Genomic DNA, 23,605 nt, shown 5'->3' on the forward strand with positions numbered 1-23,605 from the left:
TCTTTTAGAGATTGCTTTAAAACATAAATACATAATAGTCCACTGAAATGGTTTATATGTGAAAGAAGTAGACATTGATAGATTTTATTTTCCTTTTATCTCATGGTTCAAATTTTTAATTATGAAGTTACATTCATCTAATACAAAAGGGCATAACATATACTAATTTTTTACTATTAAAAGTAGTATTTTGCTCAATTAATTTGGGGATGATTTTATTTTCTTCAAGCAATATCATTCACTTAGTGTTCTTCATAATTACAATAAATGTCACAATTCTAGGTAAAAACTAAGACAATATCCTTAAAGGAAATTATTTTATGTTTTATATTATTGAATAAACACATATGTCCTTGACAAAGAAAGAATATTTTATATAAATAAGATAATTAAAAAACAAAAACATATTTTCCTATAAATCTTTCACTTTTTTCTCAAAATAATTTAGTCATGAAAAATTATATAAGAATATAGAAATGTAATTGCTATTTTAATAATTCCATTTTCACTGTTTCTTAACTTAATATAAGATTTTGTATAGAATCTTTGCTATATTTAATTTTCAGTCCTATAGCCTGTTAGATTAACTGCATATATAAACTATTTACCTTGATCTTAGTAGTGACTGTGCCACAGGTATGATTATTTGACAAATCATCTCACCAAGCATTGTCCTAGGCTCTGTCAGAGAATTGTTAAAGCATTAGGGAAAAGCCCCTCTTTTAATGCAATAGAGTAGGGACAAAAAGATAGATTATCCAATTATATTATGATTCATGCAACTTTCATCATTCTAATGCATGTTAGCATTGAGATAGGTGTATAGATCCTATTAGTGACAGGAAGTCACATAACTTCAGGTGCCACTGTAAATATTTCATATTCTAACAATACAACTTTTCCTTATGTACATTGATTTCTTTTTCTGTACCTGAGGCAAAATTTTCATTGCTTCCTAAATAAGAGATATGAGAAAATACAATATAATGAGCAACAAGCCTAGACAGGACTAAGCTTGACTAATGAAATGTTCTATAAAAGATGTATTTTCTTTAGTGGCCCAATTCTGCATGCTAAAATATTACTTTCATTCTGAGTTGTGGCCCATGAGATTGAACCACCTCTGTATAACAATATCAGTAAGGAAATTTTTTTAGGACTTATAGAGACAGCTAAAACACTAATATATATGATGATTAAGCCTATATTAAATCATAAAAACAAATACAGTTTACTACACAATTAAAGCATAAAAATATATATAAATAGGCAAAATATTTACAGGTAGGTTTATCTTTAAATCTCATTATGCAATTGTATTTTTATCACAGTAGTTTTAGAATACAGTAGGTTCTTTCCTGATATGTTAGGCTATAAGAAAAGCAGCAAAATAAGTATATCTTTTTGGAATGTCAATTGAGGAACATTATTCTATTCAATTAGGGACCATATTTCTGGAATATAAACTTTTGCAGAAAAATCTTCAATACTAAAATCAGGAACTGCTTTAAACTATTAATTTCACATAGGTTTTTCAACTTTTATTTTTTAAGTACATAATACATTTGTATAATACAAATTTCAAGAGATTTAAAAAAAATTTGGGTCCTACCTCTATCCTTTGTCCCAGCCTATATTTTCAACGATGCTTCTATAGTGAACAGTCTTAGAAGTTAGAGATAGTGTCTCCTTTAGAGCAAAGAAGGGGCATGTTTATGCCAGGATAAAAGATCTGGGTTTCCAAATCAGAGGGCTCCTGAAGCTCAGTGGTCCTATCCTATTACACAAACCACTGCATGCACAAGTATCTATCTGAGCCCTCTGCATCACCTTCAAAGGACTTGGAGGCAAGAGAAAATGACAGAAATATGCCAATGCATATGTTGCTTGCCTGACTTGAGATATAAAGTCCTTTATCCCTGACCCAAGAGTTTGTCTTCTGTCAGCACCGATGAAATTGGAACAGGCTAACTGATTAGCTTGTTAGTAGGTTAAAATCTCAGAGTTTTCATAGTTCTTCAAAGTTTTGCAATAAGGACAAAATGCTAGCAGATATGGCTTACTGGATAAGGAAAGATAAGGGCCCCAATGGCAATTGCCGGTATACAAGAAAACTCTCCATAATCTGGCTGTGAATGCTCTGGTCTAAGTTGTGGGTGAGAAGGTTGAGGAGTATGTCTCACTGTCCTAATCCTCCACTGAAATCCTCCACTGAAAGTTCAGAAACGGAGTTATGAGAAGTAGGTTTGAAAGGGTGTCTTGGGGGATGCCTGAGTGGTTCAGTGGGTTAACTGTCTGCCTTCGGCTCAGCTCATGATCCCAGGGTCCTGCATCAGGTTCCTTGCTCAGCAGGGAGCCTGCTTCTCCCTCTGCCTGCCGCTCCCCTCTTTTCATGCTCTGACTCACTTTCTTTCTCTGACAAATAAGTAAATAAAATATTAAAAAAAAAAAAAAAGGGTGTCTTGGTTGTTTCCTCTTCTCTGGGCTGGGAAAGAAGGATGTTAATGATTACAACTCAGCATGTTCCCAAGCCCCAGCTAAACTGCAATGTAATTGAGGAGGTTGAGTCCCCAGAGCTGAAATAAATGGCATCAGCAATGAGGGCCTTGATATTCAATATAGGAATTGGGCTGACCTGATTTTAGGCATTCATTTGGCTGCACTATGAGTAAACAGTCTCTCAAAACCACAAAAACAAAATGAATTCAGAAGCTTGTTTATGAGGGCAGAGCTGCTCACTCCCTAAATATCTCCTGATTCCTCCCTCTCTTTCCACTTTGACTTAGCTGCTTTAAAGCGAAAGATAATCACGGTTGAGGACAGGTCTGCTCCCGTCCCCAAGGAGGACTAAAGGCCATACATACCCACCCATGAATGCTTGGAAACTTTGAAGAGAGGAGGAACTCAAACTTTTATGGCTCTCTTGGAAACCCTCTCTATCCTATCTCATCCCATAGGAGAATAAGAGGTGCTAATTTAGGCAGGGAAAGAGAAGATAACCTGACCTTGTGGGTGGAGCCGTTTTGATCAATTTAATTTACTTTTGTTGCCACACTAAAAACTCCAACAATTAAAAATAATGATGTTAATGTTAGCTATTATAAACATTGAATGTATTATGTAAAAATCTTTGCTATATTAATGACCTCAGTTAAATTTACTCATTCAGTGATGATTTCCTGAGTTTCTATAATAGTGCATTGTTGGGGTTATAAGGATATAGTTAGTATCTTAATTCCTGGTACCCAGCAGGCACTTAAGTGACTGTTGAACTGATTTGAAGTGAGGTGAAGCAAATTTCATTAAAAGCTTCGATTAATGGAACTTACAATGTATTGGGTAGTAGGGAACTGACAGAAATTAAACATCACACTAAATATACGTTGAAGTTCTCTGGCAGTGGAACTCAAAAATCAGTAAATATTTAGTTGCAAAGGCAAATAATTATCAAGGAGATGACAGAGGCATGGTTCTAGGAGGGCATTTCTAGTCTTTAGAGCAAGTGAAATTTGAGAGAGAAAATAAATTTGAACATTACCACCTCTATCTCCAACCATCTAATATTCAATTTTCTACCTATAGTCACCAGCCTGAAATGCATCCTGTGGCCTGAAAACCACTTGATTTGGGCAATGTAATAGTATATACAGCCATACCTCATTTTATTGTATTTCACTTTACTACACTTCATAGATACTGCATTTGTTTTTATAAATTGAAGGTTTGTGGCGACCCTGTGTTGAGCAAGTCTATTGGTGCCATTTTTCCAACCATATTTGCTCACTTCATGTCTTTGTCACATTCTGGTAATTCTCACAATATTTCAATTTTTTTCATTATGTTTATTATGCTGATCTGTGACCAATGATAATGACTCACCGAAGTTCAGATGATGATTGGCATTTTTTTAAAAAAGTAAATTTTAATTAAGGTATGTACATTTTCTTTTTAGACATACTGCTATTGCACACAGAATAGACTGCATTATAATGTAAACATAGCTTTTATTGGCACTGGAAAGCCAAGGAATTCATTTGACTTGCTTTATTGTGATATTTGCTTTATTATGATAATTGCTTTATTGCAATGGTCTGGAACCAAACCCACAATATCTCTTGAGGTATGCCTGTATTGTAATGATACCAGAGTTTAGGGTAAATTACCTCACAGATTTTTCACAGTGCTCACAAGCAGTTTTCATGAAACAGCCTGGAAAAAGTGAGCTCTGTGTGAAGCAACATAAGCAGATACCCACTTTTCCCTGAAATAGTAAATTCATCAGAACTAGAATTTTCGGAAAACTCATGTATAAAGTGAGTTGGAAAATTAAAGTAATTAATGGGATAAAAGGCAAAATTTTTTAAATGCAAATCAAATGTCTACTAGATGATTCAGAAGTCAGGATATTTTGTCCCCTCATATACATTGAGTTGTCGAAGTCACAGATATTTTGAATTAGTCAAGATAACAGAGGCCAAAACTTGTTCCACATGTTATTTGAGTAATTTAACTACAGAAAATAAATTTTTCCTAAATTCCCTAAATATCTAGGGGAAAAAAAAAAACTGAAGAATTTGTTTTATTTGCCTACTGAGGTATCATATACAATTATTAATATAATTCAGATAAGTCAAATTTCTTCTAGGATTATTCCCAAAGAATTTCACAGAGTTTTTTTTTTTTTTCTTTTGTTATGAAGTACCAGCTCTTACAATTCTAAAACTTTTCTAGTCCAGCTAGTTTGTCTCTGGGTGAGGAGAGGGAGGAATGACTTCTCTGGAGACTCTCAGCACTGGCATTGGCTAGAATTAGGAGCTAATTAGGTCTGCAAAGGTTTAACAGTGAAATCACTCTTTCCCAGTGGTTAGGCTCAACCTTGGGAAAGGGTGTAGGTCAGGTCTAATTTAAACAGAGTGGGTAGCTCATCCCTGATATGTTACAACATTACTATGCTCCTAAAGTTAAATGTTGGGTTTATTAATTGGGAAGAGCTTTAAGAGGCAATGCTGTGGAGTGCAATGTGAACTTTCCAGGTTTCTGCTCACCTCAAAGTCCACTGGGACATTCTTAGAATGTAAGTGAATTCTGCAGTTATGCTACATTGACCAAACACTATAAAAATTGAAGATTAACTTAAGTCAATTGTAGCATAAGAAACTTTACATGATGTTAATAAGCAGTAAGGTTAACTTCTAACGTTTTCTGTTTGGGGCAAGAATTCTCAGCCTGCATGAATTTTTCCTAAATATTAAAAATTAGCAGACTTATGGAATGTAAGTTAATTTTTCATTATAACATCTAATATATGATTGCAATTGATATAACTCCATTTTGAGGATTTAGATATTTTTATTATCCTCTCAAAATACTCAAATATATACATTTGAGACCCAATATTTACTTCTCAATGTCACATTTAATAGATGGCACCTTGGCCTCCATTATAAATCAGATTGTGTAATGTAAAAATTAGTGCTTAGAAATCATTAAGCAAATTCTGATGCACAGGTAAATATTTTATACAAGCAATAAGTTCTCATTATCTTAATCATAACTTCAACCATCCCACTCATCCAGTCAGACCATACAAATCTCCCTTAGAAATAGTAGTACAATTATCTTAAGAATATGTTGAATTATCTGTCTTCCTCAATAGATTCCAAGCTCCCTGAGGAGAAGGATCATCACATTCAACTCATACAATATTGGGTCTCCAGTACATAGGACAGCCTCTGGAACCAAATGGGCATTTAGTAACTCTTTGATGAATTAAGTTAAACAGAGAAATGGAAGCAGCTCAACCAGAGGACTAAGAGACAATGTATGTTTCTAGTGCAGTCCTCTTCTAAGCCAAGACCATTTGTGCTGATTAACTCCTGCTTCTAAGCTTTGGGCTACTGTGTACTCTGGTATTAAGTCAGAGCTAAATATTTCCTTAAACCACAACTGTGAGAATCCCTTTCTTGAATGTTATACATTTGAATTTCATCTGGTTAATATTTAGATATTGTTTTGCATGTTAATCTATCACCTACTAATATTACCCAAATTTTACGTGGTATAGAAAAAAAAAAAAACATCGGACTTGAACTTTCTCTAAAGTATAAACATAGTATTGATTAATTGATAGAGATCATAATATTTCTAAATAATTTTGCTCTGAAGGACATTGTTAAAAATTGTTAATCACACTCTCAAACACTAATTGGAATAGGAGAACTGGATAACTCACTTATTTTATCATTTTCTAAATCTTACCTTCATTATTTGCAATTCACTTAAACTTCCATTTCACTTCATTGTTGTATTTATGTATTAGATTTTGACAATTAATATCAGCAAAATGCTATTTACATATATGTTCAGCTTCCTCCATTATTCCTTTCATTATATGTATGGTTAGTATTACTATTATAATTCCCAGTTGACATTTAAGTATAAGGGATCAAACAACTTATTAAAACTTGTTGCCATAAAATCTTCACTCTGTGTGTGTGTGTGGTGTATGAAATATATCAGTCTAGGACTTCTTTTCTGGAAGGTCCTGTTTTATTCTGGTCAATTTTATTCCCCTTTCTAATCATCACTTTATTTTTTTATCAACTTACTGTTTTTTAAGAAGTTTGTTTTCTCAAGAATGTTTCTAAGATGTGATAACTAATTGTTCTCTGATATAATGTGGTGGAGGTGCTAATTATCACTACAACGGCAATCATCTTACAACATATAAATGTTTAAATTAATATACTGTGCACCTTAAATTTAGGCAGTGTTATATGTCAAATATGTTTCCAAAAAGAATGGAAAATTATTGTAATCTGATATAATTGAACAAAATCTCTGCTGACTTTTTTTTATAGTCAATACTTTATGCCCTTTTACTCTCATGAATCTGTCATAATTGGTAAAATAATGCATACCATCTTCTTCTGGAAGCACTCATTTTATCAAACCTAATTAGTGCACTCTCTCTGGTACTTTAGACAGAGAGGAGAGCTCAAATGAGTAAGTACCTCCATTGTTCATTCTTATCCCTGTCAGAGAGTGCTCGTTAGGTGTCTCCAGATATTTCTGAAGTTTGTGTCTCTAGGTAATCCCAAAACAAATGAGGAGAAAATAAGAGAAAGAAGGCAGGCATTTAATCCTGAAGTCCTACTCTGTACCTGGCAATATTCTAGACTATAGGAATACCTCAGTAAACAAAACAGACAAAACTTAGCCCTCATGAAGCTTTCTCTATGTGCTATGCTGGCCAGTAGAACTTTCTATGATAATGGAAATGTCCATATCTATACGTCCAATACAGTAGCTAGCCACTAGCCACATATGGTTATTGAACACCTAAAATGTGGCTAGTTTGACTAAATCTTAAATTTCTACTTTTATTTAATTTTAAGACATTTAAACTTAAACCTGTGGCTAGTAGCTTCTGTACTGTACAGCAATGATCCTAGTGTTTGTAGTGTCTTTGTGTGGGGGGGGGGGCGGGGGGAGTATGAAGGAAGGCAAGTTGGGTGGACATGGCATAAGAAAATGAAAATGAACAAGACTTCTTCCTTCAGACTTCTTAGTCCTTTTCAAGACTGAGAGTCTGGCTAAAATGATTCAGAAAGCCACAAGATATATGAGTCCCTGAAATACATAATTAAGCTGCAAAATGGTCTTTTTACTGATAGGCAATCATGTTGATGTCACAATTAACGCCTGAACACCAGTTAGTGTCCACAGAGGGAAGAATAATTACAAAAAGTCATTAATTAGGATCTATTTACTATTCCATTGTCAAAACTAATTGCCTGGAGTAAGATGTTCTCCCTTGATTAATGGCTTTGTAAGTGCAAGGGCCAAATCTATGACGGCTACTGTTTCCCAGGAAAAGTGCTGAAGGTTCTGGGAGCAGCTGATACTAGGTAACAACCATCACTTGTGGTTTGGCTGCCCAGGCCAGACTTCAGTGTTAATTTCAAGACAGTTAACTGAGTTTGATACATTCAATAGGTGATCCAAATACCACTTTTTTTCTATAAAGATGCAACCCTTTCCAAAAATAGAACCTTCTGTTCTTGAAGTATTGCTTTTATTTTGGAAGCTTCAGCCAATACGTAATATGGAGTTACAGTGAAAAGCCCAAGTCCCTCTGATACAGATCGCTGTGTGAGTTCACTAGCCTGCTCAGCGATCTGTCTACCTTAATTCAACCTTAGATTTTTGGTGGGTTTGTTTTTTTGTGTTGTTTTGTTTTTTGTTTGTTGTTTTTGTTTTTCCAAATTGACCCTTTTAATAAAAGGTACCAATACTCAAATGATCTAATAAATACATATATAACAAAAGTGAAAAAAGTAAAAGTAACTATAGTGAGATGAGGTTCTTCCGAAAAACTGTCTTGTCAAGCATTCTAGGAGTCTGAGCCAAAGAAACACCACCATTTAGCTCATTCTTCTGCCCACCCACTCACACTTCTTTGACCCACCTTCATACCCAGCTAATTCTAGTACTCCCTCTAGGGAAGGCTCCATATTAGCCCCGGGGCTCGCCAGCACGTGGTAAACAGACTGAAATTTTAAAAAGCGAACAGCTGTAAAATGCGGCCAATGGTGGTGAAGGTGCAGTGCCCCTGTCCTTCCTGATAGAGAAGGACGTGGGTACTGACCGGCTAAGGAGAGCTGGGCCGGGAGCGGTCACTGCAGTGTCTCAGCCCTGCGACCACAGACTGCAAGACACCAGCAGGACTGGAATGACACCTGGGAAAGCTTAGTAGTGCCAAGTAGAGGACAGATATAATTCACAGGACCTCAAAGAAGTGGAGGGTCACCAAAAGCAAACAGCAATGGGTTATTTTCCTGACCCGTGGTTTTGGTAGAAAGATAAGAAAAGTAACTTTTTACTGTCCACAAAAGCTTCTTCCCCTTGGCTTCACCTGCCCTGAGCTCCCGACCTTCTTAGCCTGGGACAGAGTCTAAAGGCGAGGTGCGCACAGCCCGGGGCAGGAACTAGCCACCAGGAACAGCTTATCTTCACCCTGTTCCACCTGGAGGATGGTTTTAGTATTGAGGTTACTTACTTTTAACGTTTTCACTTGCACAAACTTAAAGCTATAGTTGCAGCCCTAAAAGGTGAACATTTACCCATTTCTTCTGTCCTTTTGTCAGAAAAGAGGCAGAACAGCTAAAATTGGGTAGCGGTGCTTCCAGGGACAAGTTAAAGGGATGCATTGAAATGCGATCCCGGAAGGCATTTAGGGCGTTCTGCAGAGACCCAAAACAGACTGTAGACATACACAGGAAATGTCACTCGGATGCAGCCAGACACAGCCAGTAGTGGAGCATTTACCCAATCCTAAAATTAGCAACTGTTACTCATACAAATCTTACTACAATCTGATTGCAGTTAACTCTACCTCAGCCTAAAATAAAACCACAAGTAGTGCTGCATGTAAAAAACCAAAGGAAGAAAAAGTCTAACAGAGCCATACCATCCGACAAGGCGTCATACCCCTGGTGGGCAGCAAGGGAGGAAAGTCTGCAGGGAAACCACGTAAGAGTGCTTTGAATATTTCCCCCCATTTGAGTTAGTCCCGCAGTTCTTTAAGTTATTCTCTTGACTGATAGAATAAAATATATCCAGAGTCTGAATTTTTTGCTACAACTGCTGTCAGGCTATAGAATTCCTCAATAGCTTGGGCATCTATTTTCTCTACAATGTCATCATCAAACAAAAGCCTGAAGCCATGACTCTTCACAATCGTAATATAATGCCCACGATTAGGACCACTGCCACAGTGAACCACCTGGGCCACCAGGTCGTACATGCGGTCCAGTTCACGGCATCGCTGGAAGTGCTGAAGAGCCCGAGTTCCAGTGGGAAGACCACCCAGCGAGACAGCGTGGAGACAGCGTGGTGTACCTGTGGAGTTGCTCCATGTACTTGAACCGCTCTAGGTGCAGGGCCAAAATCATGGGCAGCTTTTTCACTCTCATCCTTTTCTGGGCCTCCTGTTCGCTGCAGCGTGTTTCACGATAATATGTCTGTTCTGTGTTGCTGAAGTCTCTTAGACAGTGGGTAACAGATGTATTCTGCTCCACAGTGACAGAAAGGTCAAGAAAATCTTCATCTTTGCTACTAACCATATTACAGATGGAAGCAATGTTTCGGACAGTCAATAGTCTAAAGGTTGCAGCGATCCCGCACCACCATCTTTATAAGGTGAAAACAGGACTGTTCACCGTGGAGCACTGGCGGGGAGGTGGCCCAGGGTCTGGCTTGCAGTTTGGCTGGGAGAGGGAGGCCGGGGGTGAGTTTGTTTTTTTGTGGAATCCAGGATGCGCATATTTACTGGGCCCTTGGGTGTTGAGGTGGTATCCAAAGAGCAAAATAGTCCAGCAGCAAAGCTGGATGATTTCTCTGGCCTCTCTGGTTGTAATTCCTAGACCCTTTCTCTGAGCTTCCAAAGATTATTCATTCCATGAAACAACTTGAGGATCGAGACAAGTATCAAATGATGGCAAATCTTTCCCAGTCCAGGAATTCAGTACAAACTCGTAGAATAAATGAGTAAGTGAATAACAATTGAATCCCATGAAGAAATAAAAGCACATTTGAATCTCCCACATTTTGTATTTCTATAACAAAAATTGAAGCTTAACGAATAACTTCATATAATTTTGTTCTTATCAACATATTAGAAAAATAAAGAGCCCTAATTCAACGATTAAAAATGACATTCCCTTGATGATAGCAAGTTCTACCACTCAGTATTTTATTCTGAACTATTTACTGTTTATTAGTGATTTGTAATTGTGGGGTGAAAATACATATAGAACCCTTTGGCAGGGGGAGGTCATGACCCCCACATTTGAGAATAATTTACTAAACGTTATGTATTACCTTAGTGTCCCATGACAATAAAATGGAAAATGTTAAATACAATAAATACAATAGAATGCTATTGCTTTCCATTCATTTCCATATATTTTCAATATATATATGCATATGTGTATATACATATATGTGTGTGTAAAAGAAAGAGGGAAACCAGAATGAATGCAAAGAGAATTTTCCACATTCCTCGCACCACTTTTTTTTTTTTTTTAATCATTTCAGGACCTCCAAAAGTCACCAGGACAGAATTAGATATGTAAGAAACTGGCTAGAAGAAACCTGGGGAGAGAGAGTAAGGCCTCTGAGTGAAAGCTGAGGTGAAACCCTAATGTACCACGACTAAAGGCTGTCAGCTGACCATGCTCTCCACCGCAGGGTTTCTGCGGTCAAGGAGGTCTGAGCAATGCCCTGCCGTAGCTGCTACAACCACCAACCATCCTAACAAGATGAAGGGTACAACTGTCATCATAAAGTATTCCCCCTTATAATATCTCAGTGACTATCATTACAAAATCCCATGTTCGAACTGTTCTAGATTAAAGGACTAAAGAGACATAATAAAATGTAATTAATACATCTTCCTTGTATGGATGCTGGCCTTAAAACAGTATAAAAAAAAACAGCTATAAAATATATTTTGGGGACAGTTGGTAACATCTGAATATGGACTGGATAGTAGATGATTTTAGGAAAATATTTTAAACTTTCAGATGAGCTAACAGTATTGTGGTTATATAGGAGAGTTTCAAATTTATTATAGATGTATACTGTGATATTTAAAGATAAAACACCATGATATCTTTACTTATAAATACATTGATGACAATAAAAAAGTAGCAAAAAAGTCCAAATGTTAATAGGTATTAAATATGTTTAAGTATATGTCTGTTTATTAAATATTTCTCTACTGTAATGTGTTTGGATATTTCATAGTTAAGATTTTAAAGAAAAATATGAGCCAGTGTCATTCTTTTAAAACACATTCTAGGGGTGCCTGGGTGGCTCGTCAGTTAAGCGTCTGCCTTCGTCTCAGGTCATGATCCCAGGGTCCTGGGATCGAGTCCCGCATCGGGCTCCCTGCTGAGCGGGGAGCCTGCTTCTCTCTCTGCCTGCCACTCCCCCTGCTTGTGCGCGTGCTCTCTCTCACTCTTGCTCTCTCTGGCAAACAAATAAATAAAATCTTAAAAAAAATGTTATTACTCTACATTCATGGTAAATTATGAATAAAGATATAATTAAAGAAATTATTTCATCTATAGATGAAAACTGTTTTCTTTTTTTAATTTTATTTTCTGACAGAAATTCACCTTATTATAACTACTTTCAGAACCACACATGGGGTGCCAGGGTGGCTCAATCCATTAAGCAAATGACTCTTGATTTCAATGATCTCAGGGGCGTGAGATTGAGCCCGCATGGGGCTCTGTGCTGAGTGTGGAGCCTGCTTAAGATTCTCTCCCTCTCCCTCGGCCCCTCTACACTGCCACACGTGCACACTCTCGAAAGAAAGAAAGAAAGAAAGAAAGAAAGAAAGAAAGAAAGAAAGAAAGAAAAAGAAAGAAAGAAAGCCACACTACTATGAGATATACTTTTAATATGCATCACTCAGATGCCAAAGGATCCATTTCTCCAATTTTTTTATATAAAGGAGTATTTGTTGTGAAATTTATTTTAAAATGCTAATTTTGCTTTAGTTAGAGAATCTTTAAGAAACAAATAGTATTACTGGTATGTGAGTGGTGAACAGATTGGCAGGTCCTAAAACTCCCAACTATATACTACATCTCTCATTTTCTGTGGTTACCTCTCTAGTCTCAACATTATCCTACTTAGCATATAAAAACAGATGGTGTCTACACCTATCATGGCGAAGCACTGTGAATGTGTAGAATTTCCAAACCACTTTGCTGTGCATCTGAAACTAATATAGCATTATATGTCAACTATACTTCAATAGTGATAATTTTAAAAGCAATCAGATCATGAGATTAAAGTAGACTACCTATAAAGTTTACAATATGTTAAACAGTGAGAGAATTACTCTAGTCACCTAGATACTAAAAAAAAAAAAAAAAAAGCACTAACTGAGAAGGATGCCATTTTTGCCAAAAGCTAATATTGTGGTTACAAAGAATGAAGAGATTTAAGTCTGTGCCATATTTAACATCATCACTTTAGTCCTCCAAATCAATACTTTCAGTAAGGTCTGAATTCATACACACAATAGAGATCATTAAAAAATAATAATCTAGTTTAAAAAATAAAATTCTCTGAGATTCTACAGCAACATAAATGCAGCCAATAATTAAAAACACATTTATTCTTCACGTGCTTTTAGCAGAAGCCGCTTATACATATGACAGGGAAAGGAATTTTATTCATGCACGTTACTCAGTATGAGGAAACTAAATTATCAACCCAGCATCTTATACACTTGAATTTTCCTTTTCAGATAACACGATGGATTTTTAATAGTGCCTTAGTAGCTATACTTCAAGCTCTGTAGAAGTCCTAAATACCATTTCAATTAATGAAGAAGTATCAATGTCTTGAAAACACAAAATATCTATTCTTATGTCATCTTAGTGATTATTCTATGCTATGTTAAATTCTGCTTTTCTGAATGGGATCCACATCCCGTCTGCAGTGCAATCTAGTAATCAAATACTCCAAGTGCTTCAATTCTTAGCAAACATTAATATTTTTCCCTCTGCTGGCAGAAAAAATTACCAACACAATGTATTTATTCAATTACTATTTATTCACTCAGTCATACATACATTCACTCAACATTTCAATATTACACAAGATTCTAAGGATATAAAAATAAACAGTCAAGGCACTCTCCCTAAAGTACTTATGTAAGGGGAGATGCAAACTATTAATTTTAATACAAAATGATAAGCAGTATCATGGAGGTAAGCTGAATCTCTCCCCTATTGCATTCTCTAGGTATAGGACCATCTCTACATGTAGAAAAATTCAATCCTTCTAGATTCAAATTTGTTACAGTCTTTGGCATTTGTTATTGTTGTTTCCAAGTCATTGAATCAAAATTGTGTTTAAGGATGAGTAGCCCATATTATACAAACAACAGTCAAAATGCACATCTCCATCCCTACTCCCTCTAATTCTGATTCCACTGATTTTATACAGTTTCCCTGTTCATTTTCTGTCTCTTCTGGGGGCATAGCAATAGTGGTAATTTTCCACATACCTTAATTTGTTATTTAATATTTTGGTTGTGGAGGATATGTTTTCACTCATCCTCTGTCACATTCCTCCCCACACTCTCTTCTAACCAAGGCTATCTTCTCTTTTCTGATAATGTTTGCCTTACATGTGTCCATATTCAAGGCAGCTAAAAATTTATACAATATGTCTACTGCAACCTTAGACAAAGAAATTATGGAAGGCAAGGACACCAAAGTTCTTTTATAAAAAAGTAGGGGTAGGGTGACATATGTTTTGGGTCACCAACCATTTACCAACATGCACATAGAGTTATGATAGCAGAAAAGCACAGACAACTAATATTTTCTGTGAAATTTAAAAAATTTGTCCTATGAGCTAAGGTTGTACAGCAAAGAAAAGACACTTCCAGAAGATAATATGACTCTTTTTTTGTAAAGTACGACAGAATGTGTTGTGTATTGGGAATGGCACATAATTTATTGTAGTTGGATTACAAGGTTTGCTGAAGAGAGTTTCAGAAATTAACCCAGACAGGTAGCAAGTACCCACTAATAGAGGACTTTATACTATGCAAAGTCTGGATTTTAAGTTATATATGGAAATATACAATAAATAACTTAAAGCAGAAAACTTACATGATTTAAATTTGAATTTAGAAAGATCACCCTTTCTCAACTGTAAGGATGAATAGTCAAGAGTAGTTCAGAATCTATGAAGATAGAATTACCTAGCATTGAGATGAACAAAACCTAGAAGAATATGATTTATTTCCTTTGTCTTCTTATGGTGTACCTGTTAGATAGAAATACATGGATATATGATTGTGTGTGTTCCAATAGGAAATAATATCTATAGCAAAAACAATGCAATGATTATCAATGATTTTTTTCTTCATTTGTTTGTTTGGTAGTAATTTCCCAGTAAATCTAACACCCTGACTTTAGACTTTATCTATAGCACATCATCAGGCAAGTCCCTGCATTCTTTACCTGACAGACACCTAACCAGCAAAGACTAGGCTAATGATTGATGAAATGTCCCCTACTTATTCTAAAAGTTTTCAACTCTAAATACATCCTTGAAGTTTCATTTAATGAGTGTAATAGATAAAGTATAACATAGGTAACAATGCTTTCTAAGCCACAGTTTTTTTTTTTTTTGCTTCTCAGTGACTACTTCACTTACCTATTTAGTTAGATTTTACACTAATTCCACAACATATGGGAGACCAACATCAAGAAAAGTATAAAGTCAACTACAAAGTCTAAGTGAAAACTGGTATAGGGGAAAGGAAGTATTATGGGATGAGAGGAGTCATATTAAACAAATGTGCAAGATCCAAAGGCCAACAAGGTTGTTAGAATTAACCCATATTTGAAGCTTAGCTCCTTGTTGACGAAAGAGAAAGGAAAATACTACCAGTTATAAAAATACTCATTGTCAATAGAACACATTTCAACTTTTAAAAGAAGAAAAGCTTGTCCTAATGCATGGTTCTAAAATTGATTTCTCAGAGGCAACTAGAGTCAGAAATTGCTCAACTCATTTATTGGCTTTAGATAAATAACTGGCTTTATTTTCACCTCTTAATGTTCAAAAAAGTTGCTCATGGCCAATTAATTCTCAGAGAGGGTACATTTACATGTTAAAGGGTAAACATTTAGACTATAGCAATTAGGCAATTCTTCAATTTGCAAGACAAGATAGAAATCATAAGTTTTACCTGGATCACATTTCTATATTTAACAAGACAAATACGATTTCAGTAAGATATTATCTCTGAAGATAGATTAACCCATACAAATCTTTAAAATGTTTAGTATAAAAATACTATTTTTCCAGGTTAATTTTTAATTATTTATTGTGTGAATAAACCTGAACACTCAAAAACTTTACCAAGCATTTGTTACTATCAAAAAGTGAGGGGCAAGAAAGCATTTTTTCTCATCACACATAAGAAAATATAGCACCATAAAAAAATAAATAAAAGGAAAACTGGTTCAAATGGGTGCAAAATGAGAGTAACAGTTTTATACATTCTCTCCATACATATGATCTCTTTTTGATCTTGCATTATAATAATAATATTACTAATAGAAAAATCAAATTTTATTTAAGAATCACAAAACAAACATGAACAATATAATAGCATGGGAAGCAATAAATGTTAGATATTCTAAATAAAGAAAAATCAATGATAAGTTCTCACACAATCGAATGATATATGTGTGTGTGTGTATATATATATATATACCTAAGTGATAGATAAACAATAAAGAAATAAATAATAAATTATATAGATATAATAAATAATAAATTTATATAGATGAAATTATAGATGTATATAGATCAATAGGCAAATAGATAAGTAGATATAAATAGATAAATTTAAAAGAAGTTTGAAGAAGATTCTGGAAAAATGGCACTTTAAATTAGCACCCTTCTCCTAAATCAAAACCCTTGCCTCTTCTGAGCCAAGCTAAGGCTGCCGTTGGAAGGCAGGTGGTGCAAGAATGTATTAGTGAAGCTTCAAGGTTCTGTTTTGAGTTCTGAAGGAAACAAATGTTACTGAACTCCTTTCTGACCAGGAGGAGATGCTGAGGAACATTGTCAATGGATCCCAAGGAGTGGTTAGATCAGCGATCGAAAATGACACCCTGGAGGAATGTTAACCAAAGTTGGAATGAATGTATCTCTTTTCCTAGTCTCACATTACTGAAGAGACCTTAAAAGCAAAACTACATTATCACTAATACTAAGAGTAGGAAGGTGGCAGTAGGGAACAAGATAAGGGCTTTCTGTCATCAGAGACTGACAACAGATTTGTTAATATCTGCTAGTCCCAATAAGAAGAAAATCCTACCATTTGTGTGTCATGATTTAAGTAGCCCAAACTGGGTCAAGCCCCAGGCCATGAAATTTGCAAGAAATGTAACATGCAAAAGACATTGCTAATAAGTTTTTGGAAAAAAGATCAGAAAAGAACAGGAAACTTGTACCAATAATTAAATCACTTAAGGAACCAGATAGCATTCAAATTAAACCTTATGGAAATTACCAAAATTAAAAGTTTATTAAATGAAAAAAATCAGTTGATAAACTGGTGGAGGTTGCAATACAAATTAAAAGTCTGGAACATTAAGTTTAAGAAACATATTAAAGCAATCCTTTAGACAAACTCATCAAAAAGAAAAGAGAGAGAGAGGGAGAGAGGATCTAAATAAACTCAGAAATGAAAGAAAAGAAATAAAAATGAACACCACAAAAAATAAGGGATTTTAAGAGAATATTATGAAAAATTATATACCAAGAAATTGGAGAACCTAGAAGAAGTACATAAATTCCTAGAAACATATAACCTACCAAAACTGAAACAGGAAGAAAGAGAAAATTTGAACAGACTGATTACCAGCAAAGAAATTGAATCAGTAATCAAAAAACTCCTACCAATGGCTTCACAGGTAAGTTCTACCACACATTTAAAGTAGAGTTAATACCTATTCTTCTCAAACTGTTCTAAAAAGAGAAGAGGAAGCAAAGCTTCCAAATTCATTCTAAGGAGCCAATATTACCTTTACCAAAACCACATAAATACCCTACAAAATAAAGAGAACAATAGGCCAATATCTCTGATGAACATAAATGTAAAAATGCTCAACAAAATATTAGCAAATTAAATGCAACAATACTTTAAAAAAAAAATCATTCACCACAATGAAGTGGGATTTATTCCCAGGATGCAAGGGTGGTTCAGTATTTGCAAATCAATCAACATGATACATCACATCAACAAAAGAAAGGATAAAAACTATATGATCATTTCAATAGATTCAGAAAAAGAATTTGACAAAGTACTACATCCATTCACGATAAAAACCCTCAACAAAGTAGGTTTAGAGGGAAGTTACCTCAACATAATAAAGGCCATGTATGAAAAACCCACAGCTAACATCATCCTTTATGGTAAAAAGCTGAGAGCTTTTCTCCTGAGACCAAGAACAAGACAAGGATTTCCACTCTCATTGTTTTTATTCAACATGGTACTGGAAGTCCTAGCCACAGCAATCACACAACAAAAAGAAAAAGAAACAAAAAGAAAAAGAAATAAAAGGCATCCAAATTGGTAAGGAAGAAGTAAAACTTTCACTATTTGCTGATGACATGATATTATTTATAGAAAACCCTGTTAACTCCATCAAAAAACTACTGGGACTGATAAATGAATTCAGTAATGTCATAGGAAACAAAATCAATACAAAAATCAGTTGCATTTCTATACACTAATAATGAAGTAGCAGAAAGAGAAAATTAGGAAACAATCCCATTTACAGTTGCACCAAAAATAATAAAGTACCTAGGAATAAATTTAACTAAGGAAGTGAAAGACCTGTAAACAATAAAATACTGATGAAAGAAACTGATGATGACACAAACAAATGGAAAGATATTCCAAGCTCATGGATTGGGAGAACAAATATTGTTAAAAAATTTTTTTACATACTACCAAAACCAATCTACAGATTTAATATAATCCCTAACAAAATACCAGCAGCATTTTTCATAGAACTAGAACAAACAATCCTAAAATTTTTATGGAACCCCAAAGATATATTACAAAGCATGGTAATCAGAATAGTATGGCACAAAAATAGACACATAGATCAATGGAACAGAATAGAGAACCCAGAAATAAACACATGGTTATATGGTAAGTTAGTATTTAACAAAGGATGCAAGAATACACAGTGAGAAAAACGCTCTTCAACAAATGGTGTTGGGAAAACTGGACAACATGAAAAGAGTAAAACTGGACCCACTTTCTTATACCAGACACAAAAATAAACTCAAAATGGATTAAAGACCTAAATGTGAGACCTGAAACCATAAAAATCTTAGAAGAGAGCACAAGAAGTAATTTCTCTGACACCAGCAGTAATAACATGTTTTCTACATATGTCTCCTAAGGGAAGGGAAACAAAAGCAAAAATAAACTATTGGGACTACATCAAAATAAAAAGCTTCTGCACAACAAAGCAACAATTAACAAAACTAAAAGACAACATACTGAATGAGAGAAGGTATTTGTAAATGATATATCTGATAATATATGATATAAAATATATAAAGAACTTATACAACTCAACACACAAAAAAAACCCCACAAATAATCCAGTTAAAACATGGGCAGAAGACATGAACAGACATTTCTCCAAAGACATACAGATGGCCAACAGACACATGAAAAGATGCTCAACATCACTCATATCAGGGAAATTCAAATCAAAACAACAATGAGATATCACCTCATACCAGTCAGAATGGCTAAAATCAACAACCAAGAAAGAAAAAGTGTTGGGGAAAAACGAATCCTCATACACTGTTGGTGGGAGTGCAAATGGGTGAAGCCACTGTAGAAAATAGTATGGAGTTTCCTCAAAAAGTTAAAAGTAACACTACCTGGGTGCTTGGATGGCTCAGTCAGTTAAGCATCCAGCTCTTGGTTTGGGCTCAGGTCATGCTCTTGGGGTCATAGGATCGAGCCCTGAGTCAGGCTCTGTAACAGCACAGTCTGCTTGTCCCTCTCTCCCTTTGCTCCTTCCCCTCCCCCTGCTTGCTTATTCTCTTCCTCTCTCAAATAAATAAATAAATAATATCTTTAAAAAAAATAACACTACCATACGATCCAGTAATTCTACTTTTGGGTATTTACCCACACCCCTTGCAAAAAAACAAAGAAACGAAAATACACACACACTAATTCAAAAAGACATATGCACCCCTATATTTATTGCAGCATTATTTACAATAGCCAAATTATGGAAGCAGCCCAAGTGTCAATCAATGGATGAATGGATAAAGAAGATGTGGTATATACACACACACACACATATGCACAATGATATATTACTCAGCCATAAAAAAGAATGGAATCATGCCATTTGCAATCACGCATGGATGGATCTACATGCTAAATGAAATAAGAGTCAGAGAAAGACAAAAACCATATGATTTCACTTATATGTGGAATTTAAGAAACAAAACAAATGAACCACGAAAAAAGAGGCAAACAATAAAACAGACTCATATACAGAGAACAAACCGATGGCTAGCAGAGAGGAGGTGGGTGGGGAATGGGTGTATAGGTGATGGGAATTAAAGAGTACACTTATTATGATGAGCACTGAGTAATGTATAGAGTTGTTAAATCACTATATTGTACACTTGAAACTAATATAACACTGTATATTAATTATACAGGAATAAAAAATAAATAAGTAAATAAAATTTTTAAAAAGGAAATGCATATGTAATTTTGTTAGGGATTGCCAAATTGCCCACTGTAAGGGTTATAGCATCTGCATTCCCACCAGCAATAAAAGAAAGTGCCATGTAGTCTTGCCAGTAGAATGTGTTGCCAAACTTTTAAATTTTTTGTCAACCTGAGAGAAGAGAAAAAGTATCTCACTGTAGTTTTATTTGCTTTTCTCTTATTTTGAGTAAAACTCAAATAATTCTGTACAAAGAGAAATATATTAAGAATAGAACCAAAAAGACAAAAAGTCTGTGAAAATGGAGTCAAAATATAGAATGACAAGCCTCATTGTCTTCAAATTATTCCTCAATATGATAACAAAATAGTATTCAAGTCCAGATTAAACCCAATTTCAGTAGACCCCATGTTATGATTCTCCTATTACACTGGACTTGGGTTATATTTAATATTGCTTAAAAAGATGTATCACTTGAGGGGCGCCTGGGTGGCTCAGTTGGTTAAGCGACTGCCTTCAGCTTAGGTCATGATCCTGGAGTCCCTGGATCGAGTCCCGCATCGGGCTCCCTGCTCGGCAGGGAGTCTGCTTCTCCCTCTGACCCTCTCCCCTCTCATGTGCTCTCTCTTATTCTCTCTCTCTCAAATAAATAAATAAAATCTTTAAAAAAAAAAAGATGTATCACTTAAAATTCAAAAAAGAAAGAAAAACAAAATAACCAAATAGAAATCATAAATTGTAACTCGGAGGATGGATACAGGTGACAAAATATAGATAAATAAGAGACTAAAGAATACAAAGAAAAATACAGAGGAAAGAGATATAGAGACCTAGTCCTGTAGATTGCAAAAACTCAGAGTTCTAGTTGTGATTGACTTAAAGAAAAAAAAAAAAAAGATATACCTTGATAAAATTCCGGGACTATAATCTAACCGAGAATATATTACAAATAAAAAGAATCTGCTATGGACAAAGGAAAAAATAATTTCTACCCACACACTCTATCTGAGAAAACAATAAAAATGACCCTGATAAAATAGCAAAATGAATAAGCACAGAAGTCTTAATAGAGACAAAGACAAAGAAGAGATAAAAGAGTGGGAAAAAAATAACACTCTTCTTTATAACTTGAGTTCATTTTAAATGGATAAAATCAGATCTCTGTATATTTAACATAAGTACTGAAAGATGCTTTTGATGGAAGAGACATGTGACAATAAAAATGCTTATGCTAATTTAGAAAAAAAAAGGTACTACATAGGACAGCAAAACTTAGGGAAAAGAAAAGGAAAGTAATACATATAATACATTATATATTAATTAAACCAATAATACATTATATATTAATTAATTGAATTAAAATAAAAAAATATTGATACCAGACAATACAGAATCTAACATCAATTAACAAAAATATGCAGAGATAGACATTAACAGCAAATTTGATAGTATGGATATTCTATTAATTATAAAACAATCAGTATTAAAGAGATGCTTATATGAAAGTAATCTCAATTATCTATACATGTTCGATATGTTTTTTGTGGATTAAGATAATTTTTAATGCCATGATTATAGTTTCACTAAATATTGAGCATATTCACTGGAACACTTCACTTTATCAGTTTGGGGAAATACATTTAAGGAACACAAACAAATTCATATAATACAAATAAAAAAATGGAAACATTTGAAAAATCAAAAATAGACATATTAATAATAAAAAATAATATAGACATATGTATATGTGTCTGATTATCTCTCATTAATAGTCAAAGAAGGAAGGAAGGAAAACCACATAAAGCACAGAGAGAAAAATGGGAGAATCTATCAACGTGCATTATTCCTGGGTGATCAGGAACATTGACTGGAGAGAAGAGAAAGGGGCAAGCATGTAATAGAAAATAAAGTTGTTCAAAACTCCTTGGTTATTTGGTATGATCCCATTCATGTAAAATGATATGCATGTGAGTATGCAGAACGAAAACAGGAAAGTCTATGCAGTTAAACATCAAGACTTTCTATCAGCATTGGGAAAGCAGAAGAATATCCATAAGATTTAGATCAAGGCATTGGGGGTTGGAGAGGACAGGAGAGAGCTTTTTGTTATAATGCTTTTATACCATTTTACCCTCTTTCATATGTGTTGCTTCAGCAATTTTAAAACAAAATCCCCTTTAAAGGTAAATAAATGAGTATGTATCAGAATATATGCAATGAAAAAGCTATAGCCCTTGAGATACTTTGACCCATATATAACCACTTTCAAAATTATCTTGACAGAACTACAAACATTTAAATAGTCAAGAATAGCTCTTTTAAAGATTGCCTTGTAGTTTAGGAAGTCATCATTTAACCAGAAGCTTGTTTTAAAAGTCCTCCACAATAAATAAATGTTTCTAAAAATCCCCAAAAATAAAAATAAAATAAAAGTCCCCCAAAATAAACAAATGCATCTAACATTATTGGCAAACAAGCTGTGTATGTATCTAGGACAACATATATAATTTGTTGATATCAGAAAACAATGCTTAATTTTCTTAACTCCAAATGAAGAGTTTAAAATGCCAGAAAAACATTCAAGCTAGTGAAGCTGACTCTGATATACACCTTTGCAGGAAAATATAGACAGTTCAATCTTGTATATGGTTCCTATCAGTATTTCAGAAGAATAAAAGAGCATTTCTGGAACATCCCTGTAGAATCTTCTTATTTTCCTTGTCCCACTTGTTGAGGGACTTATATGTTCCACTTTCTTGCAGAAGATATATGTGCATGCATGTGTTGTACACATATAGATACAGAACGTATAGGGAGAGGTGTTTTGCAATTGCCAGAGAATTTAAATTCTTTCCTGTAAATAAAATTTTTCTTTGTATTTTTTGGAGAAGTATCCTATGTGACAGCTGAAAGTTATTTTTGAACTCATATAAAAAGCTCCTCACTACAAAGATATCTGATCTGACACCCAGGGGCAAGTGATAAGCTAACCACTGTTCTGCCCAAATCAAAATCCTTGGAGGGATTGGCTCGAATTGGTGCATCTTGCTACCTATTGGCATGATATTTATGCTTAGTGGGAAAGAGGCTGTGTTTATATTGAGGCAAAATGCTGGTCATCTCAGCTAATGAAAAGTAAAGTAGTGTAGTAGAAAGAGCAGAGCTCTAGAAACCAAAGACCTGGCATAACCAGTAAGCCCCCTGTGCCTCCTCGAACCTTGTTTCCTTTACTGTTAGGACTATTTTGCAGTTTATCAGTATTT

Source organism: Halichoerus grypus, chromosome 1 (genome assembly GCF_964656455.1).
Source record: "Halichoerus grypus chromosome 1, mHalGry1.hap1.1, whole genome shotgun sequence".
Lineage (NCBI taxonomy): Eukaryota > Metazoa > Chordata > Mammalia > Carnivora > Phocidae > Halichoerus > Halichoerus grypus.